Below are 27,564 nucleotides of genomic sequence, written 5' to 3'. Positions count from 1 at the left end.
ACTTACCCTTATGGTCTATGAATTTCAGAATAACTATCTCTTGCACAATAAGTCCTCATTCGGAAGTCCGTTTTTTTTCACATACATGAAATATGTGGATTGTCATTAGCATTTGGTTAGTGTTTTATTAGTGATTATCTCATGTACAAAAAAAATTACAAAGCTTCATGCATGTGCCTATTACAATTTAAAAATTTTGCACAAAATTTATGAGCCACTTCAACATTTAAAAATATGAAGGAATAATCACTAGAGAAAACAAACAGTAACTTTCTAAATATCCACCAATAATGAATCAGGTCCATAGACGTATGTGGATCATTTTGATTGGTGGCTCTGAGGGGGTTTTTTTCTGTAGATACACAGAACACGGACATGTGAACAGCCTCATATAATGGGTTATGTAATCTATTTGTGAAAAACACGGATAGAATATGTACGTGAAAACGGAGGTCTGAATGAAGAGTATAGGAAAATGTTCATCACAGCCCATAATTAAGTTATTAGCAAGTTGGTCACAGTGTCCAATTGTATATACAAAGAAACTTAAAAACAAGGTGTTTTCTTTTTAAAACAAAAAGTTTGATAGCTCTCTATTTTAGTAACACTTTAAAGGGAATTTGCCAGTAGGGTGAACCCTCCTTAGCGGTCTACATGGGCATGCAGGTCATAGAAAGCCAAATAAAATGATTCCTTGAAATCTTTGGAACAAGACATTGGATCAGCGAATTCCACATATTTTGGCATGCTTTGTATGGGGGAATACTAGAGGAACGGTGAAAGGGGGGGAGGGAAGAGAGAAACCCTGTCTTTAGGGAAGGCGAAAGATGGTGACCCCCTGGTAAAACCTACTGCTGGCCCCACTCCCCTGATGTCCCTAGGTAGGTTCCACACCAATATGCCAATCAGAATACTTAGGCCATGGGTGACCCTGAAATAGGGCCTAGGTAGTGACTGGACAGGATGAACACTAGTCTTAATAATAGACAGGGAACACAAACAAGAGAATGCAAACAGACAATTTATCTGCAAGATGACTTTGGGAGAATGACAGCAACATATAACTTGTTTCGAAAGGAGATTTTAAGTAGATTGCTTGCAATCTGGACAGTATAGGTGTAAACTCTATTCCCAGTAATAAACCAAGGGGAAATGCAAGTATAAATGGACACAGAGAGTGGGGAAAAGGATTTGCAGCTGAACTGCCCAGATATCCACAGGGTCCAAAAGGGAAAGAGTTAATACTATCAGATACATAGAACTCCATTCACACCCAGAAAGAAGGAATGGAATATCAAGGATCAGTTCCTGCAGCCAGACACCACAGGGTTGTCTAGCATGGTATTTCTTATATGTAAACAAGCTGTTCAAGGCTATTGGCCAGACACTGTTCTATATTAGAATCTGCCTCCAGACCTATTCTATATACAGTAAAAGAGGTCATTACTAGTGTTGAGCGAGTATGCTTGTTACTACTCGGTACTCGCACGAGTATCACTGTACTCGGGCTACTCGGCGGGGACCGAGTAATCTCGCGATACTCGTGCTGTACTCGTGGTCTTCATCCCTGCATGTTGGCGCTCTTTTGAGAGCCAGCCCTCATGCAATGCCACAGCCCTGTTAGTTGTGGAATTGCAGTGATTGGCCGGCCTGCACAGCGTGACCGAGCCTTTATACCGGCGGGCGCGCTGTGCTCTGCACACAGCCATCTCATATTCCATGCTTTCCACGCCCACAGGCGCCTATGATTGGTTGCAGTGAGACACGCCCCCACGCTGAGTGACAGGTGTCTCACTGCACCCAATCACAGCAGCCGGTGGGCGTGTCTATACTGTGCAGTAAAATAAATAAATAAATAATTAAAAAAAACGGCGTGCGGTCCCCCCAATTTTAATACCAGCCAGATAAAGCCATACAGCTGAAGGCTGGTATTCTCAGGATGGGGAGCTCCACGTTATGGGGAGCCCCCCACCCTAACAATATCAGTCAGCAGCCGCCCAGAATTGCCGCATACATTAGATGCGACAGTTCTGGGACTGTACCCGGCTCTTCCAGATTTACCCTAGTGTGTTGGCAAATCGGGGTAATAAGGAGTTAATGGCAGCCCATAGCTGCCACTAAATCCTAGATTAATCATGTCAGGCGTCTCCCCGAGATTCCTTCCATGATTAATCTGTAAATTACAGTTAAAAAACACACACACCCGAAAAATCCTTTATTAGAAATAAAAAACACTAACAAAGTCCCTCATCACCAATTTATTAACCCCGACAAACCCTCCATATCCGGCGTACTCCACAGTCCTCCAGCGTCGCGTCCAGCTCTGCTACATTCAGGTGACAGGAGCTGCATAATACACCGCCACTCCGGTCAGCTTCACACAGCAACTGAGGTGAGTAGCGCGATCAGCTGCTGTCAGTCAGGTAACTCACGGCCACCGCTGGATCCAGCGGTGCCGCGACTAACCTCAGTGACAGCAGCTGATCGCTATACTCACCTCAATTGCTGCATGGAGCTGACCGGAGCGGCGGTGAGTAGCGCGATCAGCTGAGCTGTCACTGAGGTTACCCGCGGCCACCGCTGCATCCACCGCTGGATCCAGGTAACCTCAGTGACAGCTCAGCTGATCGCTATACTCACCTCAGTTGCTGTGTGAAGCTGACCGGAGCGGCGGTGTATTCTGCAGCTCCTGTCACCTTCATGCAGCACAGCTGGACGCGACGCTGGAGGTCTGTGGATTACGCCGGACATGGAGGGTTTGTCGGGGTTAATAAATTGGTGATGAGGGACTTTGTTAGTGTTTTTTATTTCTAATAAAGGACTTTTCGGGTGTGTGTGTTTTTTAACTGTAATTTACAGATTAATCATGGAAGGAATCTCGGGGAGACGCCTGACATGATTAATCTAGGATTTAGTGGCAGCTATGGGCTGCCATTAACTCCCTATTACCCCGATTTGCCAATGCACTAGGGTAAATCGGGAAGAGCCGGGTACAGTCCCAGAACTGTCGCATCTAATGTATGCGTCAATTCTATGCGGCTGCTGACTGATATTGTTAGGGTGGGGGGCTCCCCATAACGTGGAGCTCCCCATCCTGAGAATACCAGCCTTCAGCCGTATGGCTTTATCTGGCTGGTATTAAAATTGGGGGGACCGCACGCCGTTTTTTTAAATTATTTAATTATTTATTTCACTGCACAGTATACACACACACACCGGCTGCTGTGTTTGGGTGCAGTGAGACACCTGTCACTCAGTGTGGGGGCGTGTCTCACTGCAACCAATCATAGGCGCCGAAAAGCAGGAAAGTAGGGAATACGAGATTGTTTAATCTCCGGCTTTTTCAAAAGAGGAAAAGCCACCGGAGTTTAGTGAACACAACTGTGCAGCGCCGCGGCAGTGATCGGGGAACAGTAAGTAAGAGAGAGGGGGGAGAATGACCGACAGACTGTGAGAGGGGGACAGACAAGACAGAGAGAGACCGACAGAGCGAGACCGACCAACGGGAGATAGAATGAAAAAAAAATGACCGACATCGCTAGTAAAAAGCACAAAACGTGCGTTTTGGACATCGGAGTGCCACACAATGTTTTACGTAAAATCTTTCATGTATTAATCTCAAAAAGTAACATACACCAGTTCTATCTCACTATTGGGTATGTGCCCTTAACATTTCCGCCATGAAAATTCATTTTGGTGTCATTTTGGAAGGTTTTCTGGTGAGTCCGTAAAAATGGCGTAAAACGCGGACAAAATTGTTCACAGCTGTGACTTTTGAGTGATAAATGCTTCAAGGGGTCTTCCCCATGCTGTTGCCATGTCATTTGAGCACTCTTCTGAGACTTTTGTGACATTTTTAGGGTTTCTACATGCTGCCAGGGGTCATTTCAGAAAAATACTCGGGTCTCCCATAGGATAACATTGGGCTCGGTGCTCGGGCCGAGTACATGAGTATCTTGGGATGCTCGGCTCGAGCCTCGAGCACCCGAGCTTTTTAGTACTCGCTCATCACTAGTCATTACCAGTGTGATGTCTAACTGCCGCTCTCTGCAGAGGTGTGTGTGTGATTAAAAGGTCGGAGTCACACTTTGAAGTGACTCATGTGTGACTCATGCATGACACACACGAGTCTCGCATCGCATCACCTGGCAAAGCTGCACATTCTGGCAGGAGCATGTTGGCTGCATATATCCCTATGCACCTAAGACGCTCCTGTCAGGGGAGTGTGCGGCCATGCCAGGTAATGCGATGCAAGACTTCTACGTGGCACGCATGAGTCACTCGCAAGTGTAATTTCGGCCTAATTGACATATTTGCAGGTTACTCTCAGTTTCAGCTTTCATCTCACAGACAGGGTGGCAATATTGTTACAATATAACAGAGCTTCGACAAGTGCAAAAATGTGTGTGTAAGAAGATAAATTTCAGTTCCCCTGTTCTGTGTTCATTACACGTCTCATAGGGTTTTTTTTTACCATCCTTTTATTAAAAATAAACTTTGTAGGCAGAATCTCATGCAGATCAGCATCCTACCCAAAGCCTGGAACAACTTATTTACATGTAATAAAAATGTAGATTTCTCTGGAATAAAACATCAGATCACATATTAAGGTACTAGAAGGTGGCCCGATTCTACGCATCAGGTATTCTAGAATTTATGTATTGTGTAGTTAATGTATGATTTTTGTTATATATATATATATTATATATATATATAGATGTTGTTTTGTGTAGTTACCAAGTGTTTGTGTAGGGCGCTGTACATGTTCTGGGTGTTGTCTGGGTGTGGCGGGGGGTGAGAGCGGTGTTGTTTGTGTGTTGCGTTGTGTGTGTTGCGTTGTTTGTGGAGCGCTGTGTGTCTGTAACGTTGTGTGTGTGTGTTGCGCGGTTTGTGTGGGTGTGGGGGGTGTGTGTGATTTGGGGGGAGGTATGTTTTGTGCAATGTGTGTGTTGTGCGGTATGTGCGTATATTTGTGTGTGCCGCGGTGTTTGTGTGTTGGGTGTTTGTGTGCGGCGTGGTCTGTGTGTGTGGGTGTCTGTGTAGGGCGGTGTTTGTGGTTCCCAGTGTGTGTGGTGCGTTGTGCAGTGCGTGTGTGGCGGTGTGTGTGTGTGTATTTTGGGGGGAGGTCTGCACCCCCCATCGTGCTCCATCCCCCATGCTGCGCACCCCCCATCGTGCTCCATCCCCCATGCTGCGCACCCCCCATCGTGCTTCATCCCCCATGCTGCGCACCCCCCATCGTGCTCCATCCCCCATGCTGCGCACCCCCCATCGTGCTCCATCCCCCATGCTGCGCATTCCCCATCGTGCTCCATCCCCCATGCTGCGCACTCCCAAACGTGCTCCATCCCCCATGCTGCGCACTCCCCATTGTGCTCCATCCCCCATGCTGCGCACTCCCAAACGTGCTCCATCCCCCATGCTGCGCACTCCCCATTGTGCTCCATCCCCCATGCTGCACACTCCCAAACGTGCTCCATCCCCCATGCTGCGCACTCCCCATCGTGCTCCATCCCCTATGCTGCGCACTCCCAAACGTGCTCCATCCCCCATGCTGCGCACTCCCCATCGTGCTCCATCCCCCATGCTGCGCATTCCCCATCGTGCTCCATCCCCCATGCTGCGCACTCCCAAACGTGCTCCATCCCCCATGCTGCGCACTCCCCATCGTGCTCCATCCCCCATGCTGCGCACTCCCAAACGTGCTCCATCCCCCATGCTGCGCACTCCCCATCGTGCTCCATCCCGCATGCTCCGTACCCCCCATCGTGCTCCATCCCCCATGCTCCGTACCCCCCATCGTGCTCCATCCCCCATGCTGCGCATTCCCCATCGTCCTCCATCCCCCATGCTGCGCATTCCCCATCGTTCTCCATCCCCCATGCTGCGCACTCCCACACGTGCTCCATCCCCCATGCTGCGCACTCCCCATCGTGCTCCATCCCCCATGCTGCGCACTCCCAAACGTGCTCCATCCCCCATGCTGCGCACTCCCCATCGTGCTCCATCCTCCATGCTGCGCACCCTCCATCGTGCTCCATCCCCCATGCTGCGCACCCCCCATCGTGCTCCATCCACCATGCTGCACACCCCCCATCGTGCTCCATCCCGCTTCATCCCCCATGCTGCGCACCCCCCATTGTGCTCCATCCCCCATGCTGCGCACCCCCCATCGTGCTCCATCCCCCATGCTGCTCACTCCCCATCGTGCTCCATCCCCCATGCTGCGCACTCCCCATCGTGCTCCATACCCCATGCTGCGCACTCCCCATCGTGCTCCATCCTCCATGCTGCGCACCCTCCATCGTGCTCCATCCTCCATGCTGCGCACCCCCCATCGTGCTCCATCCACCATGCTGCGCACCCTCCATCATGCTCCATCCCCCATGCTGCGCACCCCCCATCGTGCTCCATCCACCATGCTGCGCACCCTCCATCGTGCTCCATCCCCCATGCTGCGCACCCCCCATCGTGCTTCATCCCCCATGCTGCGCACCCCCCATTGTGCTCCATCCCCCATGCTGCGCACCCCCATCGTGCTCCATCCCCCATGCTGCGCACTCCCCATTGTGCTCCATCCCCCATGCTGCGCAATCCCTATTGTGCTCCATCCCCCATGCTGCGCATTCCCCATCGTGCTCCATCCCCCATGCTGCGCACTCCCAAACGTGCTCCATCCCCCATGCTGCGCACTCCCCATTGTGCTCCATCCCCCATGCTGCGCACCCCCCATCGTGCTCCATCCCCCATGCTGCGCATTCCCCATCGTGCTCCATCCCCCATGCTGCGCACTCCCCATCGTGCTCCATACCCCATGCTGCGCACTCCCCATCGTGCTCCATCCTCCATGCTGCGCACCCTCCATCGTGCTCCATCCTCCATGCTGCGCACCCCCCATCGTGCTCCATCCACCATGCTGCGCACCCTCCATCATGCTCCATCCCCCATGCTGCGCACCCCCCATCGTGCTCCATCCACCATGCTGCGCACCCTCCATCGTGCTCCATCCCCCATGCTGCGCACCCCCCATCGTGCTTCATCCCCCATGCTGCGCACCCCCCATTGTGCTCCATCCCCCATGCTGCGCACCCCCCATCGTGCTCCATCCCCCATGCTGCGCACTCCCCATTGTGCTCCATCCCCCATGCTGCGCAATCCCTATTGTGCTCCATCCCCCATGCTGCGCATTCCCCATCGTGCTCCATCCCCCATGCTGCGCACTCCCAAACGTGCTCCATCCCCCATGCTGCGCACTCCCCATTGTGCTCCATCCCCCATGCTGCGCACCCCCCATCGTGCTCCATCCCCCATGCTGCGCATTCCCCATCGTGCTCCATCCCCCATGCTGCGCACCCCCCATCGTGCTTCATCCCCCATGCTGCGCACCCCCCATTGTGCTCCATCCCCCATGCTGCGCACCCCCCCATCGTGCTCCATCCTCCATGCTGCGCACTCCCCATTATGCTCCATCCCCCATGCTGCGCACTCCCCATCGTGCTCCATCCCCCATGCTGCGCATTCCCCATCGTGCTCCATCCCCCATGCTGCGCATTCCCCATCGTGCTCCATCCCCCATGCTGCGCACTCCCAAACGTGCTCCATCCCCCATGCTGCGCACTCCCCATCGTGCTCCATCCCCCATGCGGCACACTCCCCATCGTGCTCCATCCCCCATGCTCCGTACCCCCCATCGTGCTCCATCCCCCATGCTCCGTACCCCCCATCGTGCTCCATCCCCCATGCTGCGCATTCCCCATCGTCCTCCATCCCCCATGCTGCGCATTCCCCATCGTTCTCCATCCCCCATTCTGCGCACTCCCACACGTGCTCCATCCCCCATGCTGCGCACTCCCCATCGTGCTCCATCCCCCATGCTGCGCACTCCCAAATGTGCTCCATCCCCCATGCTGCGCACTCCCCATTGTGCTCCATCCCCCATGCTGCGCACTCCCAAACGTGCTCCATCCCCCATGCTGCGCACCCCCCATCGTGCTCCATCCCCCATGCTGCGCACCCTCCATCGTGCTCCATCCCCCATGCTGCGCACCCCCCATCGTGCTTCATCCCCCATGCTGCGCACCCCCCATTGTGCTCCATCCCCCATGCTGCGCACCCCCCATCGTGCTCCATCCTCCATGCTGCGCACTCCCCATTATGCTCCATCCCCCATGCTGCGCACTCCCCATCGTGCTCCATCCCCCATGCTGCGCATTCCCCATCGTGCTCCATCCCCCATGCTGCGCATTCCCCATCGTGCTCCATCCCCCATGCTGCGCACTCCCAAACGTGCTCCATCCCCCATGCTGCGCACTCCCCAAACGTGCTCCATCCCCCATGCGGCGCACTCCCCATCGTGCTCCATCCCCCATGCTGCGCACTCCCCATCGTGCTCCATCCCCCATGCTGCGCATTCCCCATCGTGCTCCATCCCCCATGCTGCGCATTCCCCATCGTGCTCCATCCCCCATGCTGCGCACTCCCAAAGGTGCTCCATCCCCCCTGCTGCGCACTCCCCATCGTGCTCCATCCCCCATGCGGCGCACTCCCCATCGTGCTCCATCCCCCATGCTGCGCATTCCCCATCGTGCTCCATCCCCCATGCTGCGCACTCCCAAACGTGCTCCATCCCCCATGCTGCGCACTCCCACACGTGCTCCATCCCCCATGCTGCGCACTCCCAAACGTGCTCCATCCCCCATGCTGCGCACTCCCCATCGTGCTCCATCCCCCATGCTGCGCATTCCCCATCGTGCTCCATCCCCCATGCTGCGCATTCCCCATCGTGCTCCATTCCCCATGCTGCGCACTCCCAAAGGTGCTCCATCCCCCCTGCTGCGCACCCCCCATCGTGCTCCATCCCCCATGCTGCGCACCCCCCATCGTGCTTCATCCCCCATGCTGCGCACCCCCCATTGTGCTCCATCCCCCATGCTGCGCACCCCCCATCGTGCTCCATCCTCCATGCTGCGCACTCCCCATTATGCTCCATCCCCCATGCTGCGCACTCCCCATCGTGCTCCATCCCCCATGCTGCGCATTCCCCATCGTGCTCCATCCCCCATGCTGCGCATTCCCCATCGTGCTCCATCCCCCATGCTGCGCACTTCCCAAACGTGCTCCATCCCCCATGCTGCGCACTCCCCAAACGTGCTCCATCCCCCATGCGGCGCACTCCCCATCGTGCTCCATCCCCCATGCTGCGCACTCCCCATCGTGCTCCATCCCCCATGCTGCGCATTCCCCATCGTGCTCCATCCCCCATGCTGCGCATTCCCCATCGTGCTCCATCCCCCATGCTGCGCACTCCCAAAGGTGCTCCATCCCACCTGCTGCGCACTCCCCATCGTGCTCCATCCCCCATGCGGCGCACTCCCCATCGTGCTCCATCCCCCATGCTGCGCATTCCCCATCGTGCTCCATCCCCCATGCTGCGCACTCCCAAACGTGCTCCATCCCCCATGCTGCGCACTCCCACACGTGCTCCATCCCCCATGCTGCGCACTCCCAAACGTGCTCCATCCCCCATGCTGCGCACTCCCCATCGTGCTGCATCCCCCATGCTGCGCACCCTCCATCGTGCTCCATCCCCCATGCTGCGCACTCTCCATTATGCTCCATATCCCATGCTGCGCACTCCCAATCGTGCTCCATCCCCCATGCTGCGCACTCCCCATCGTACTCCATCCCCCATGCTCGTGCTCCATCCTCCATGCTGCACACCCCCCATCGTGCTCCATCCCCCATGCTGCGCACCCCCCATCGTGCTCCATCCCCCATGCTGCGCACCCCCCATCGTACTCCATCCCCCATGCTGCGCACCCCCCATCGTGCTCTATTACCCATGCTGCGCACTCCCCATCGTGCTTCATCCCCCATGCTGCGCACTCCCCATCGTGCTCCATCCCCCATGCTGCGCACTTCCCATCGTGCTCCATCCCCCATGCTGCGCACTCCCCATCGTGCTCCATCCCCCATGCTGCGCACCCCCATCGTGCTCCATCCCCCATGCTGCGCACTCCCCATCGTGCTCTATTACCCATGCTGCGCACTCCCCATCGTGCTTCATCCCCCATGCTGCGCACTCCCCATCGTGCTCCATCCCCCATGCTGCGCACTTCCCATCGTGCTCCATCCCCCATGCTGCGCACCCCCCATCGTGCTCCATCCCCCATGCTGCGCACCCCCCATCGTGCTCCATCCCCCATGCTGCGCACTCCCCATCGTGCTCCATCCCCCATGCTGCGCACTCCCCATCGTGCTCCATCCCCCATGCTGCGCACTCCCCATCGTGCTCCACAGTCACACATCAGACAGTATACACGTACACACCCGATCGCATACACGCACACACACAATGACGATATTGCACATACGCACTCACACTCATAACATCCGGAGATACCACATGCTTCTGGCCATGTGATCCTCCGGCAGGTCCTGGAAGGTCACTGCACGCACAGTATCGCCGAGAAGTAAGCGATATCACTGGATGTTGTTGTGTGTGGATGCGATCTGATGTGTGTGTGAGGTGTGTGTGAGAGTGAGTGTGATCTGATGTGTGTGTGTGTCTGTTCTTATGTGTGTGCGTGTGTGTGTGTTCCGCCACTGCAGGACCTTGATGCGCTCACCTGGGAGCCGGTGTACGCTGGTAACTATGCTACACAATATTACTCGATGTGTACCATGGTTACCACCAGCGTAGTCCGCCCCCCGCTCGCACGGGAGCCCACACCAGCGTACGCCGGCAACCCCAGCAATGCGAGGGTATGTGTCGGCTGGGTTGGCGGCGTACGCTGATGTGGGCTCCCGGGGGTACAGCACTCACCTGGGAGTCGGGGCTCCGTGTCGTTTCGAGGAATGCGTGCGGGGGGCGGGGCCAGAGCGAGCGTGCAATGCGTGAGATGGGCGGGGCGTGGCCGAGTTGCCAATGCGTGCAGGGGGCCGGGGCGAGAGGCCAATCCGTGTGGGGGGCGGAGCCTGGGCGAGCGGCCAATCTGTGCGGGGGGGCGGAGCCGAGGCGAGCTGCCAATGAGACGCTTGTCGCGGTAAGGACAGAATTTTGGAGCAAGACAGACAGACAGACAGACAATAAGGCAATTATATATATATAAATCATTTTGTTCAGATTCCTATGATCTACATGCTCCTATTGACAGCTTAGGAGGGATGATCCTACTCACAGATTCCCTTTAAACATATGCCTAATTCTTGTCCTGATAGTGTACACTATTTGAGAAGGGGTTACATACAAAATATAAATTACGGTGAACAAACAAACAATGACAAATTGGTACAAAAATGAGAGGACCATGTCCTTGTGGGCCTACATTCTACAGGATAATGGGAAGGAGACAGTAGATTGGGCGGTTGCAGCACGTTGGTGGTGGTGGTGGGTTCTTGCAGACTGTAAGCTTTCTTGAAGACATGCGTTTTCAGGTTCCATCTGAAAGTTTAGAATGTGGTGGATAATCATACTCTTTGCAGCACAGCATTCCAGAGCATGGGAATAATTGAGAGAAGTCTAGGAGGTGATTTGATGAGGAACATACAAGTATGGAGGAGAGAAGAGGCGAAGGTCTTGGGTGGATTAGAGATTACATGTTGGAATATATCGGAAGCAGGGGCATAACAATCGCGGTCGCAGCGGTCGCCATTGCGACCGGACCCGGGAGGTTAGGGGCCCGCGGCCGCCTGGCAGATCAGCAGCCAGCTCCTTTCTGTGAGAGAGGTGCTGCGCTGTTTTGCCGCAGACCACGCAGCCACTATATGACCCGGTCGCAGGCACGGGGGAAGAATGATGATGCATAGAGTGGCGCCGGCCACTCTATGCAATATCATAGCAGTGTGCAATGACGGGAGCCTGGTGCCGCCGCCGTTGACACCAGGCAGGGGGGCCCGGTGTCAGCGGCGGCGGCACAAGGCCCCCGTCATTGCACACTGCTATGATATTGCATAGAGCGGCCGGCACCACTCTATGCATCATCATTCTTCCCCCGTGCCTGCGTGGTGACGACACTCCTGGTGAGACCACAGAGCGCAGGATGGGAGGACGCTCACCGGAGCAGCAGGGGAACGAGGACAGAGGTGAGGACGAGCAGTGGTGAAGCAAGTAGAGGTGAGGACAGAGCAGCGGTGGAAGGAGAAAAGAGGTCAGTAATTGTTTTTTTATTTTTTTTTATAAATCGCTGAGTACACGGTGAGGCTGGCTGTAACTCATGGAGGCCTTGGGGGGGCTGGCTGCAAAACACATAGACATGGAGGCCTGGGGGGGCTGGCTGCATGACACATTGAGATCTTGGTGGGGGGGGGCTGGCTGCATGACTCATGGAGGCCTTGGGGGGACTGGCTGCATGACCCATGGAGGCCTTGGGGGGGGGGGTGCTGGCTGCATGACACATGGAGACCTTGGGGGGGGGGGCTGGCTGCATGACACATTAAAGCTTGGGGAGGGCTGGCTGCATGACACATGGAGGCCTTGGTGGGGGGGCTGGTTGCATGACTCATGGAGGCCTTAGGGGGGCTGGCTGCATGACACATGGAGGCCTTAGGGGGGGCTGGCTGCATGACACATGGAGGCCTTGGGGGGGCTGGCTGCATGACACATGGAGGCCCTGGGGGGCTGGCTGCATGACACATGGAGGCCCTGGGGGGGCTGGCTGCATGACACATGGAGAGGCCCTAGGGGGGCTGGCTGCATGATACCTGAGAGGGCTGGCTGCATGACACATGGGTGTCCTGGGGGGCTGATTGTATGATACATGGAGGCCCTGGGGGGGCTGGCTGCATGATACATGGAAGCCTGAGGGTGCTGGATGCAAGATACATAAAGGTCTATGGGGCTGCATGATACATGGAGGTTTATGGGGCTACATTATAAATGGAGGTCTATGGGGCTACATAATAAACATGAAGGACACCTTATACATGGACTGTAGGGGTGCATTATACATGGAGGAGTATGGGGCTAAATAATACAATATGAAGATTTATGGGGCTGCATTATTATACATATAGGACTATGGGGGGCTACATTATAATAAATGCAGAGCTATGGAGGCTACCTTATACATGGACTATGGGGGTGTGTTATAAAACATGGAGGACTATGTGGTGCACTATAATATATGGAGAACTATGGAGTGAATTACAACATGGAGAACTATGGGAAATGCATTATAATAATTGGAGGGCTATGAGGGCTAGTTTATACATGGAGGACTATGAGGGGGCATTATAATATATGGAGGCCTATGTGGTGCAGTATAATATATGGTGAACTATGGGGTGAATGATAATATATGGAGGACTATGGGGTGAATTAAAATACATGGACAACTATGGGAAATGCATTACAATTCATCGAGGACTATGGAGGTGCATTCTAATATATGAAAGGTTATGTGGGACCCTTTATACTATATGGAAGGCTATGTGGGGGCCATTATAGTATTTGGAGACTTATATACGAAGGGGGGACAAAGATACAAGCATGGGATAGGAATGTTTTGTACTGAGGGAAAAAGGCTCTTTTCCTCAGCACCCAGCTTTCCTGTGCTCTGCTGTACATCTTCTCTCAGCACCCAGCTTTCCCATGCTCTGATATGGGAAAGCTGGGTGCTGAGGGAAAGATGTATAGCAGAGCATGGGAAAGCTGGGTGCCGAGGACAAGATGGCTATCAGAACATGGGACAGCAGGGTGCTGATAGAGGGATTTCAGATAATGGGAAACCTGGGTGCTGTGGGTAAAAGCAAAGTGTCATCATCATTATTCTGTACCCCGAGTGTCAGTGTCATTATCCCATAAGTGATGGTGTACATGGAGGGGGGCCCCGGTCCAAATTTGGCACCAAGGCCCATCATACTCTAGTTATGCGACTGATCGGGAGATTAGTTTGAAGAGATATGTAGCAGACAGATTATGGATAGCTTTGTAGGTTAATGTTAGTTTTAAATGGATACTATGGGCAATTGAAAGCCTAGAAGGGATTTTGAAGGAGAGATGTGGAGGAGTACCAAGGAGAGAGGTGGATTTGAGCAGCAGAGCTAAGGATGTACTGGAAAGGTTCAAAAGTGTTAGCTTGGAGGCCACACAAGAAGATATTGCAGTAGTCGAGGTGGAAGATGATGGCATGCTCTATCAATTTAGTAGATAGAGGGTTGAGGAAAAGACTGAGTCTTGAAATAGTTTTGAGTTGGAGGGGGTAAGAGGTGGAAAGAACTTTTAAGGAAAGGGCAGAGTCGATAGTTACTCCGAGGCAGCAGACTTCTGGAACAGGGGAAAATGTAAATTCATTTATTCTGATTGATAGATTTAGTAGGGGTATGAGGTGAGATAGAGGAAAGATTATTAGTTCAGTTTTGACCATATTGAGCTTTAGGAAACATGATGAGAGGAAGGAGGCTATGGCTAACAGACACTCTGGGATTCTGAACAGCAGACAGGTAACATCTGGGCCAGGCAGGGCTGCCATCAGGGCATTACTGCCCTTACTAGTGTATGGGGCCAGATGAAGAGGGGGGCCCAGAGTACCAACTTCGCTTCATTATTCCACGAGCTGGGCCCTAGTCACGGCCACAGTCTGCAGAAAATATGGCCGCAGCAGAGACGCCCAACCATGTGGCTTCGGCAACTTTAATTGAGTGTGTACTACACATGGCTAATTTGCATTTGAAGCACTTCAGGCGCATCGCATGCAAATTAGCCATATAGTAACGACAGAGGCCTTGCGACCTCATCACATTGCTAAGGGCAACACGGAAGTGGTGAGGACGTGGCGGGAAGTGGTAAGCACTCCATGGAGGAGCTGAAGATGGGCGGGATGATAACAAAGGCTGGGAGCGCTGGTGGTGGGGGGCCCCTTACCCTAGCCCCTGCTTCAGCTGGATGTGCATCCGAGGGCGCACATCCAGCTGAAATGTATCGTGGTGAAGAGTGAATGGCGGCAATGGTGAGTGAAATGATTTTTTTACTTATTTTTGTGTTCGAGAGAGAACAGAGACATATTTACCAAGACGGGGAGATATATACCAGGAGGGGCTAAGGAGGGGACATATATACCAGGAAGGAGAAATATATACTAGGATGGGCCCAGGAGGGGGCATATATGCCGGGATTAGGACATATATACCAGGATGGGGACAACATATATAACCTATAAAAACTAGCCCAATCACAAATAGTAGAAATATACAAAATGTATTAATCAATATTTACATAAAAAGACAAGGTTAAAAAACAGTGAAAAAGTGGGTGTGCAACACCACAAAAACGGTACAGAAGAGGGACAAAGAACAGCAAATAAAAATCAGCATCAAAATATTTAAAAAAAAATATATATTCATATATACACATATACAAATCCCAAAATGGAGAGGGTATAAATATTATTATAGTGCATACATATAGATTGCACATAAGACTACAAGAGAGGCGTATACCAAAATTTCAAAGGGGTATAAATATATATGAATGCCCCAGGTATAACCAAAGCACAAAGAGTTAATGTGGATATAAATCTCAAATGTGCATACAATGGTTACAAACTGTAAAATGCTGGTCAAGGAATATAAGCCTAGTGCATAAAGCAGGTAAGTTGCAGCACTATATAGAGATAGTGAGAATTTAGGAATGCATAACTTTACCCTGTGGTGCTCACTACTTTCTTAAAGTGTTGCGAGGAGCAGTGTGTGGAGGATATTATACAGAGGGACAGTGTGTGGGGAGGATATTATACAAGGGGCAGTGTTTGTGGGGATTTTATACAAAGGGGCAGTGGGTGTGTTGAGATATTACACGGAGGGGAAGTGTGTGGGGGGATATTACACAGAGGGGAAGTGTGTGGGGGGATATTACAGAAAGGGGAAGTGTGTGGGGGGATATTACACAGAGTGGCAGTGTGGGGGATATAATACAGAGTGGCAGTGTGTGGGGGATATTATACAGAGGGGCAGTGTGTGGGTGGATATTATACAGTGGGGTAGTGTTTTGGAAATTTGTTAAAGACATAAGGAAAAAGAATACCAACAGAAATTTCCTGACTGCGGCCAGACTCAGAGACTGTACAGTAGACTGATTTGCACGAGTCAGATTGGCAGCTCCCATCACCCAGGACTAAACAGAACTGCATTCCATCATCAGCCTAGGCTGATGGGTATTGCAACTACTTGAAGGTGATGGCTGTGGTTACAGAGCGGTTGCACCTGAAATGGACTGCAAGAAAGCTGCTGGCAACAAAACTTCATACACCAAAAGAAAACATTTAATATTAAGAGTCTCAGAGCACTGTGAGACTCCAGACCTGAACCTGTCAAGTCTCCTAATGCTGAGAGACCACCTTGACACATATGCCAACATTAAGTTTCAATCTTATGTCCTGTATGGAGCTGGATACCCTCTTTTTCTTTATCCATTTCTGAGCTGACCTTCTGTGCTTTGGATACCAGAGGATATACAGTGCCTTGCAAAAGTATTCAGCCCTCTTGAATTTTTCAACCTTTTCCCACATTTCAGGCTTCAAACATAAAAATTGTAATGTTATGGTGAAGAATCAACAACAAGTGGAACACAATTGTGAAGTTGAACGATATTTGTTGTTTATTTTAAATTTTTGTAAGAAATAAAAAGCTGAAAATTGGGGCGTGCAATATTATTCGGCCCCTTTAACTTAATACTTTGTAGCGCCACCTTTTGCGCGATTACAGCTGCAAGTCGCTTGGGGTATGTCTCTATCAGTTTTGCACATCGAGAGACAGAAATTCTTGCCCATTCTTCCTTTGCAAACAGCTCGAGCTGAGTGAGGTTGGATGGGGAGCGTTTGTGAACAGCAGTTTTCGGCTCTTTCCACAGATTCTCGATTGGACTCAGGTCTGGACTTTGACTTGGCCATTCTAACACCTGGATACGTTTATTTGTGAACCATTCCATTGTAGATTTTGCTTTATGTTTTGGATCATTGTCTTGTTGAAAGACAAATCTTCGTCCCAGTCTCAGGTCTTTTGCAGACTCCAACAGGTTTTCTTCAAGAATGGTCCTGTATTTGGCTCCATCCATCTTCCCATCAATTTTAACCATCTTCCCTGTCCCTGCTGAAGCAAAGCAGGCCCAAACCATGATGCTGCCACCAACATGTTTGACAGTGGGGATGGTGTGTTCAGGGTGATGAGCTGTGTTGCTTTTACGCCAAACATATTGTGACCAAAAAGTTCGATTTTGGTTTCATCTGACCAGAGCACCTTCTTCCAAATGTTTGGTGTGTCTCCCAGGTGGCTTGTGGCAAACTTTAAACAACACTTTTTATGGATATCTTTGAGAAATGGCTTTCTTCTTGCCACTCTTCCATAAAGGCCGATTTGTGCAGTGTGCGACTGATTGTTGTCCTACGGCCGGGTCTTGGTAGATTTGCAGTGGTATGATACTCCTTCCATTTCAATATGATCGCTTGCAGAGTGCTCCTTGGGATGTTTAAAGTTTTGGAAGTTTTTTTGCAACTAAATCTGGCTTTAAACTTCTCCACAACAGTATCACAGACCTGCCTGTTGTGTTTCTTGGTCTTCATGATGCTCTCTGTGCTTTAAACAGAACACTGAGACTATCACAGAGCAGGTGCATTTATACGGATACTTCATTACACACAGGTGGATTAAATGTATCATCATAAGTCATTTAGGAAAACATTGGATCATTCAGATATCCTCAATGAACTTCTGGAGTGAGTTTGATACACTGAAAGTAAAAGGGCCGAATAACATTGCACGCCCCAATTTTCAGTTTTTAATTTTTTACAAAAATTTAAAATAAGCAATAAATATCGTTCACCTTCACATTTGTTGATTCTTCATCATAAAATTTAATTTTTTATCTTTATGTTTGAAGCCTGTAATGTGGAAAAAGGTTGAAAAATTCAAGGGGGACGAATAATTTCGCAAGGCACTGTATCATGGTCAGCTGGAACCTATGTTTCTTGTTATTGTGGCATGTTTGAAAACAGTAGGCTAGGTACCAGAGGTTAATGATTGCTTGAATCAGAAAAACAAAAGAATGTTGGGCACTACAGCGCAGGGCTGTGTAATGGAGCCGTTCTCACAGTTTCCAGCGATCAGCTATTCCAGGACTTAGTTTTGCCGTCCCAGGTGGTGCTCTGCTAGCGGCGTTGTCAAGATCAGGAAAGTTCAAATGTAGAGTAGAAGCGGCAACTCACTCTGGTAGGTGGCGAATTCTTTATTCTGCCAGTGCAGACATGAACACTGAACAACAGGGAAGAGGGGGGTGCGGGGCGACAGCGGACGACAGCCATTTTGCGCTGTGGGTAGCGCTTTGACGAATGATGATTGGTTGAAATGATGGGTTGTGGCTGGGATAAGCATGGTGGTGAGGTTTGGGATTAGGTGGAATGAGATGACGTCAAGTGGTGAGGTGTGATTTGGAGAGTGGATGCAAGCTCTCCTTCAGTCATAGTGGGGAGCAAGGTTATGGGGGAGGGGCTGTGGTATGTTGTACATAGTGGATGTGGTGGTTGAGCAATAGTGACTTGTTTGGTCAATCTTATTTTTGAAATTTGCTGCAAAGTCTTCTGTAGAAATGCGAGAGGTTGGAGTGTGAAATGGAAGGGAGGGAGTTATAAGTGTCAAATAACTGTTTAGGGTTGTGGGATAAAGATGATATGTGGGTTGTGAAGTAGTCCTGTTTAGCACAGGTGAGGGCTGACTTAAATGTGGGGAAGTTGTTGTCACAGACAGACTCCGGAGCTCAATCCGGTGATTTCTGGTTGTGTGGTCAATTTCCCTCTTCGTTGGACCACGGTATAGTTTGTCTCTGCCCAACCGCTGTTAATTCTTTTGCCTTTCCTTTCCTTTGTCTGTTTTATTTCTACTCAGGTGTGTTCACTTCCTTGTTTTGTTTACCCTATCACATTTTGGGAGGGGCTATTTATACTTGCCATGCACATGCATTCAGTGCTAGCTATATTCCAAGGTTGATAGATGTTTGGCGTCCCAGCTCTGTTTAGAATAATCTTGCTGAATAAATGCTTTTGCTTTTCTCTGTGGTTTAATTCCCTTTCCAGCATTCTCCCATTCTATTACATTCAGTGTTTGGAGTGGTTGAACTCATTCCATAAGTATTTTAGGGTTTCTCTCAGTTTCTTCCATCTTCCCTGTACGACTGTGTGAAAACATGTGTAGGCCTGTGTCTCACCCTCTGCCTGTGTACACTTCTTTTATATTTAATGGTGTTATGGGCAATGCTTGGTTTATAGTTTAGGGTGCAGTTAATGACACTCAGGCTCACCCGACTGTGAGTGGGTGTGCCATTGAATAACTTTAGACAGATGTCCCTGTGTGTGCAGAAGGGCTCAGTTGTAACATTATAGCCAGTCCATTTGGTGTGTTCTGAGGCATCCATATGGATCCAGTTTGATAGTTGGCTGCACAATTACAGGCCTTATCTCTGGAGGTCCCAGAAATTAGGGACCAACAGCTACAGTGCCTACAAGTAGTATTCAACCCCCTGCAGATTTAGCAGGTTTGATAAGATGCAAATAAGTTAGAGCCTGCAAACTTCAAACAAGAGCAGGATTTATTAACAGATGCATAAATCTTACAAACCAACAAGTTATGTTGCTCAGTTAAATTTTAATAAATTTTCAACATAAAAGTGTGGGTCAATTATTATTCAACCCCTAGGTTTAATATTTTGTGGAATAACCCTTGTTTGCAATTACAGCTAATAATCGTCTTTTATAAGACCTGATCAGGCCGGCACAGGTCTCTGGAGTTATCTTGGCCCACTCCTCCATGCAGATCTTCTCCAAGTTATCTAGGTTCTTTGGGTGTCTCATGTGGACTTTAATCTTGAGCTCCTTCCACAAGTTTTCAATTGGGTTAAGGTCAGGAGACTGACTAGGCCACTGCAACACCTTGATTTTTTCCTTCTTGAACCAGGCCTTGGTTTTCTTGGCTGTGTGCTTTGGGTCGTTGTCTTGTTGGAAGATGAAATGACGACCCATCTTAAGATCCTTGATGGAGGAGCGGAGGTTCTTGGCCAAAATCTCCAGGTAGGCCGTGCTATCCATCTTCCCATGGATGCGGACCAGATGGCCAGGCCCCTTGGCTGAGAAACAGCCCCACAGCATGATGCTGCCACCACCATGCTTGACTGTAGGGATGGTATTCTTGGGGTCGTATGCAGTGCCATCCAGTCTCTAAACGTCACATGTGTGGTTGGCACCAAAGATCTCGATCTTGGTCTCATCAGACCAGAGAACCTTGAACCAGTCTGTCTCAGAGTCCTCCAAGTGATCATGAGCAAACTGTAGACGAGCCTTGACATGACGCTTTGAAAGTAAAGGTACCTTAAGGGCTCGTCTGGAACGGAGACCATTGCGGTGGAGTACGTTACTTATGGTATTGACTGAAACCAATGTCCCCACTGCCATTAGATCTTCCCGGAGCTCCTTCCTTGTTGTCCTTGGGTTAGCCTTGACTCTTCGGACAAGCCTGGCCTCGGCACGGGTGGAAACTTTCAAAGGCTGTCCAGGCCGTGGAAGGCTAACAGTAGTTCCATAAGCCTTCCACTTCCGGATGATGCTCCCAACAGTGGAGACAGGTAGGCCCAACTCCTTGGAAAGGGTTTTGTACACCTTGCCAGCCTTGTGACCCTCCACGATCTTGTCTCTGATGGCCTTGCAATGCTCCTTTGTCTTTCCCATGTTGACCAAGTATGAGTGCTGTTCACAAGTTTGGGGAGGGTCTTAATTAGTCAGAAAAGGCTGGAAAAAGAGATAACTAATCCAAACATGTGAAGCTCATTGTTCTTTGTGCCTGAAATACTTCTTAATACTTTAGGGGAACCAAACAGAATTCTTGTGGTTTGAGGGGTTGAATAATAAATGACCCTCTGAATAAAATTTTCACAATTTAAAAAAAAGAAATAACATTCTTTTTTGCTGCAGTGCATTTCACACTTCCAGGCTGATCTACAGTCCAAATGTCACAATGCCAAGTTAATTCTGAATGTGTAAACCTGCTAAATCTGCAGGGGGTTGAATACTACTTGTAGGCACTGTACATGCACGTTCGGCTGCTACTAGTGACCAAGTTAGTCAGTGTACTAAATTGGAACCTAAGGTAAAAATTCCCGATTGCTTTGACGGTGACCAAAGTATTCTGCTTCCTCAGCTTCATGTGAATTATCCTTCCCTTTAAGTCTGGCATACTCTGGCTCTGAGTCAACAAGTGTGCATTATTTTGTCTTTAGTCCATGGAGATCCACAGGCCTGGGCTTTTTCTTTGTCTGAAGATGCTCTGGAGTTGGCCTCTATAGAGGCATTTCTCCTCGCAGTTAGCCTCATTTATGCCGGCCCTGATAAAGTGGATGTAGCTTACTCGAATATTCCCAGATTTGTTCATTGAGGTTATGCATTGGAGGAATACTGCTCAGCAGTTAGATGGTGGGCTGCTGAGACCTCTTAGAATGACCCTGCTATTCGAAGTCAGTTCTACCAGGAACCTTCTGATCAGATTATTAATAGAATGACTTAAATTTTCTGCCCGCACTCTTTGGTGGAGACCATGACTCTTGCTATTTATCTAGACAGGAGACTGAGGAATAGAGATAGATTTAAGGGTATTTTGCTAGCACCTTCATAGGCTGAGACTGGTGAACCTATGCAAATTGATGCTTGCAGGGATCCCAGTGAGGATACCAAACACAGAGCTCCAACTCGTTTTTGCTTTTACTGTGGTCATTCTGGTCACATTATGGTTCAATGTTTGAGGTACATTAATAAATTTCAAAAATACAAAAAAAAACGCAAGTTCCAAGAGTTAGAAATTATCTGTGGAACACGAGTCAGGTTTCTTTCTACAGGTGTCCTTGAAGACAAAAATAAGTTATTTTTTTTATATCTGCATTTGTGGATTCAGCTTCTGCTTTTAATCTCATTGATCATGACTTCACTATTAACTGTTGGTATAATGTCTCTCCTATTGGTCTTTCTATTCAAGTTTCATCGGTTGATAATTCTCTTCTTGTTCAAGATGTATGTATGAAGGTTGAGATAGTATGCAGTGAATCAATTATATTTATGGCATTTCCTTCTTTTCCTGCAAAATGAATGTTAGAATTACGCTTAACTAGCCAAGGCAAGTCTACTGTTAATTTGGATTTAGCAGGTTAAGTCTTGTTTTTCTAGTTGTTTATCTAGACCACTGGCTTCAGTGAGGTCTCAGCTTTCAGAATTCAATCAGAACTTTGATTTATTTTCCAAGACTGAGTGTGAAGTTCTCCTACAGCATAGGTCATATGATTGTGCTATCGAATTCATACCAGGTACAAAAATGCTTAGTCTCATTTGTTTAATCTTTCTCTTCCAGAGAAAGAAAGGCCTTGAAAGAGTATATTCAAAAAAAGGTCTGGCCAAGGGGCATATAAAGCCGTCCACCTCTCAAGTCGCTGTTGGGTTTTTCTTAAGAAAAAAAGATGGAAGATTGCATCCATGTCTGGACTTTAGAGAGATTAATAAAATCACAGCCCACAATCCCTATCCTTTACCCTTTTATACTGGACCTGATCAATTAGCTGGAGCTAAATGATTTTATAAACTTGACTTGAGGGAGCATATAACCTCATACGTGTTCAACATGGTGATGAATGGAAAGCTACTTTGAATACACCTGAAGGTCATTTTGAAAATCTGGGATGCCGTTCGGTTTGACCAATGCTCCTGCAGTTTTTCAGAGTTTAATAACTGACCTGACCTTTTTTTCCTCCTCTGTGGGTAGATATATGGTGATCTATCTGGCTGACATATTGATTTATTCACGTTTTTAGGAGGAAAACCAAGAGGATGTCCAGAAGGTCCTTCAGATTCTTCATAACAATCATTTATTTCTTAAGCTGGAGAACTTTAATTTTGAAGTGCAGCAGGTCCAATTCTTAGGTCATCTGCTTTCTTCTCCAGGGTTTCACAAATGGATCCCATTGAGGTACATGCCTTCCATGACTGAATGCAACTGACTAACCTTAAAGCATCACAGAGACTTCTACAACCCCTGGCAAAATTTTTGGAATCACGTGTCTCTGAGAATGTTCATTCAGTTATTTACTTTTGTTTAAAAAAAAAAAAAAAAAAAAAAAGCAGATCCCAGACATGGCACAAAACTAAAGTCATTTCACATGGCATCTTTCTATCTTTAAGAAACACTAAAATAAATCATGAAAACATAATGTGCTAGCCAGTAACGGTAAGTTTTCAAGACCAAACAGGGGGAAAAAATGTTGGAATCACTCAATTATGAGGAAAAAATTATGGAATCACCCTGTAAATTTTCATTCTCAAAACTAACACCTACATCAAATAAGACCTGCTTGTTAGTCTGCATCTAAAAAGGAGTGATCACACCTTGGAGAGCTGTTGCACTAAGTGGACTGACATGAATCATGGCTCCAACACGAGAGATGTCAATTGAAACAAAGGAGAGGATTATCAAACTCTTAGAGGATAAATCATCATGCAGTGTTGCAAAAGATGTTGGTTGTTCACAGTCATCTGTGTCTAAAATCTGGATCAAATACAAACAACATGGGAAGGTTGTTAAAGGCAAACATACTGGTAGACTAAGGAAGACATCAAAGTGTTAAGACAGGAAACTTAAAGCAATAGGTCTCCAAAACAGGAAATGCACAATAAAACAAATGAGGAACGAATGGGAGGAAATTGGAGTCAATGTCTGTGACCGAACTGTAAGAAACCACCTAAAGGAAATGGGATTTACATACAGAAAAGCTAAACAATAACAAGATGACTTCCTGAAGAGAACATGTAAATTTCCACAGTCATTGATGATATGGGGTTGCATGTTAGGTAAAGGCACTGGGGAGATGGCTGTTATTACATCTTCAATAAATGCCAACGTTTACTTTGAATTTTTGGACACTTTTCTTATCTCATCAATTGAAAGGATGTTTGGGGATGATGAAATAATTTATCAAGATGATAATGCATTCTGCCATAGAGAAAAAAACTGAAAACATTCCTTGAAAGAAGACACATAAGGTCAATGATATGGCCTGCAAATAGCCCGGATCTCAATCCAATTGAAAATCTTTGGTGGAAGTTGAAGAAAATGGTCCATGACAAGGCTCCAACCTGCAAAGCTGATCTGGAAACAGCAATCAGAGAAAGTTGGAGCCAGATTGATGAATAAGATTGAGTACTGTTTGTCACTCATTAAGTCCATGCCTCAGAGACTGCAAGCTGTTATAAAAGCCAGAGGTGGTGCAACAAAATACTAGTGATGTATTGGAGTGTTCTTTTGTTTGTTTTTCATGATTCCATAAATTTTTCCTCATAATTTAGTGATTCCATATTTTTTTTCCTCGTTTTGGTCTTGAAAAGTAAACGTTACTGGCTAGCACATTATGTTTTCATTATTTTTTTTAGTGTTTCTTAAAGCCAGATAGTTGACAATTGAAATGACTTTAGTTTTGTGCCATGTTTGTGATCTGTTTTTTTTTAAACAAAAGTAAACAACTGAATGAACATCCTCAGAGCCAGGTGATTCCATAATTTTTGCCAGGGGTTGTAGGCTTTGCAAATTACTACCCGAAGTTCTTTAAGAAATTTTCAAGCTTTTAACTGACTTGACGAAGAAGGGAACAGACGTTTCCCATGCTCAATAAATGCCTATTCTGCCCCCAAGACAGCTTTTTCTAAAGCCTCTGTTCTCAGTCCACCAGACATTAATCTGCCTTTCATGAATAACATAGATGCTTCTGTTGTGGTGATGGGGGCTGTTCTTTTGCAAAAAGAAAAAAAAAATGTTTATCTTCATCCCTGTGCCTTTTATTCTCATAGTTCTCTCAACCTATTGGTGACCATAAGCTTTTGGCAGTTAAAAGAGCCATTTAAGAATGGAGACTCTCCTTGCAGGAGGTAAGACATAAGGTAACAGTCTTTACAGATCATAAAAACCTATTGTATATTGAGGGTGACAAGTGTCTAAACACCAGACAGGCCCAGTGGGCGCTTTCCTTTGCTCGGTTTGATTTCTCTGACTTATCTCCTTGGATCTAAGAATATTAAAGATGATGCTTTGTCTCATCCAGAGAGGTGGGACAAAAATCCTGTTAAGATTCTTAGTGAGGGTGTGGTGGTGGGTGCTCTGTTGATTGATCTCAAAACAGCACATTCAGTATGCTCAGGACAATGTGCCCGAGGGTTCTCCTGTAAACAAGCTGTATGTTACATCCTCTTTAAGCACGGTTATTCTTGAGGAATGGCAAATACAACAAACTAACTGCAGTGGAGTATAACAATGGCTGGGTGAAGCTGGTATATTTCTGTAGTCAGCCAAAGGTATTGGACAAGTCCTGTGGGATCCACACCTAGTTCATTTTAATTCATATGAGCTTGCCCACGTTGGCTGTGGATAGGTGATTGTGCCTGTCTGTGATCACACCCTCTGCTATGCAAACACATGTTCTGACAGTACACTTGCTGCAGGGGAGGCCAGCATCTCCAAGGCATAAATGGAAAGCTCAGGCCATGTGTCCAACTTGGAAACCCAGAAGTTAAATGGGGAAGGCCCATCACTTAGAATGTGGAGACATGTGGATACATACTCTTCCACCATGTTGTTGAAATGCTACCTCCTGCTAATACGGACCATATCAGATAGCGATGCTGGATGATGTAGTATGCCGAGGAAGTTTTTCCACATTTCAGCCAGGGTATCCCTCCCTTACAAGGTGGTGTTGGTGTCCCAGCTGCGTTGACGACTTCCACCTCCTCCTCTGCCTTATGCTCCCACTGAGCCTCCGTTGTCAGATGGGAACACCGCCAGAAGTGCCTTCCAGTAATCAGCATTGGTAAGAAGCGGGACAACTGAGTGATCATTGAGCAAGCACCGCAGCATATATTTGATCATGTGTCCAAGATTGCCCAGAGGTTTCTCAGAAACCAATTGACAGTTTGCTTGGCTGTGTGTTTGGCATGCTGATATGTCCACACTCATTTGATCTTCATCATCCTAGTAGATGACAGCACATACATTTGTACATGTACCAATGCAATATGATGAAAAACAGCCCCACACCATGATGTTCCCACCTCCAAACTTTACCTCTGAATTGGTGTTTTTCGGATAATATGCTGTGCCTTTTAGCCTCCAAACATGGTATGTATTATGGCAGCCAAAGAGTTCAATTTTGGCTTTATCTGACAAGACTATATTCTCTCAGTATTTCACAGTTTTGTCTAAATGTTGTTGTACAAACTTTAAATATGCTTGAACATTCTTTTTTTTCAACAATGTAGTCTTGTGCAGTGAGCGTGCCATGAGGCCATGGAGATTAGGTGCATTACTTTTTTTTTAATTTTTAAATTGTACATGCTGATTCTAGATTTTTTTCTGCAGCGCTCCACAGCTAGTTTTTGGCTCTTGGACTCTTGTAATGATTTTTTTTACTCCTCTGTCTAAAATCTTATAATCAAAAACATCCGATGCATCATAAAGGCTCAATTATGGAAACTCCCAACAGGCAAATAATCAGAAAAAATGGAGTCATATTCCAAAGAGTGAATTTAAAAGTATAGCTTTATTAGATATAATATATGATTAAAACCACACACTGTGTAAAAGAGGGGGAGAGACAAAGTGCAAACAAGTAGGGCAGCAAAGTTACCGTGGATAAAGTGACCTGGGAGCACAAATAGTGTAGTGGCCACAATGCAGAGTGTACTAGAATTGCAGCTGACATGCACAAAGTGCACCTCATATAAATGGTAATAAAGTCAGGTACTATCAACGCCTCAATCAGCCACAGAGTCAATAGGGTACATTAACCCCTACTAGGTGTGGGAATCCCCATAGCAACCGCGCTTAGGACATCTATGACATGCATATAGTACGTATGCAGATGCAATAAACATCCCCCATGTCAAAATAGCTGCCTGTCAAGATGTCCAGAAAGCACGGACGCAGGGGGGGAAAAAGAAGAGACCCACACCCTTCAGTAAATAAGTGTATGTGGGGAGGTTCAGGCGTGGAGAGCCCAGCACATGCAGGTGATAAGGATTAACCAGCTGCAAGTCAGGGACAAACCGCGGCCACAATATCATGTGAATATAAGTCAAAGTTGCTCACCCATATTTAGACAACCCACGGCAATTGCCGGGAGCTCCTGGTCATGACCGATTTATGGTAAAATTATTTTCATTCCACTTCTGGGTTTTGGCCCCAACAATGCTCATTGGAACCTTCAGTAGTTTAGAAATTCTTCTGTTACCAATGCCATCACTATGTTTTGCAACAATAAGGTTGCAAAGTTCTTGCGACAGCTCACTGGTTTTACCTATCATGAGAGGTTTCTTGTGTGGTACCTTGCTAATGAGACACCTTTATAGGTCATCACTTGAACCAGATGATATTTTTCACTAAGTGACTGGATTGCTTTCTATGATAGATTTCAGCTGTGTCATGACTTTCCATGGCTTTGTGCACCTCTCTTTCTTCATGTGTTCATTACGTTATCCTGGTGTCATTTCTCATTATTACACATAACAA

This window comes from Anomaloglossus baeobatrachus, chromosome 6 (assembly GCF_048569485.1).
Source record: "Anomaloglossus baeobatrachus isolate aAnoBae1 chromosome 6, aAnoBae1.hap1, whole genome shotgun sequence".
NCBI lineage: Eukaryota > Metazoa > Chordata > Amphibia > Anura > Aromobatidae > Anomaloglossus > Anomaloglossus baeobatrachus.
This window is presented reverse-complemented; position numbering follows the sequence as displayed.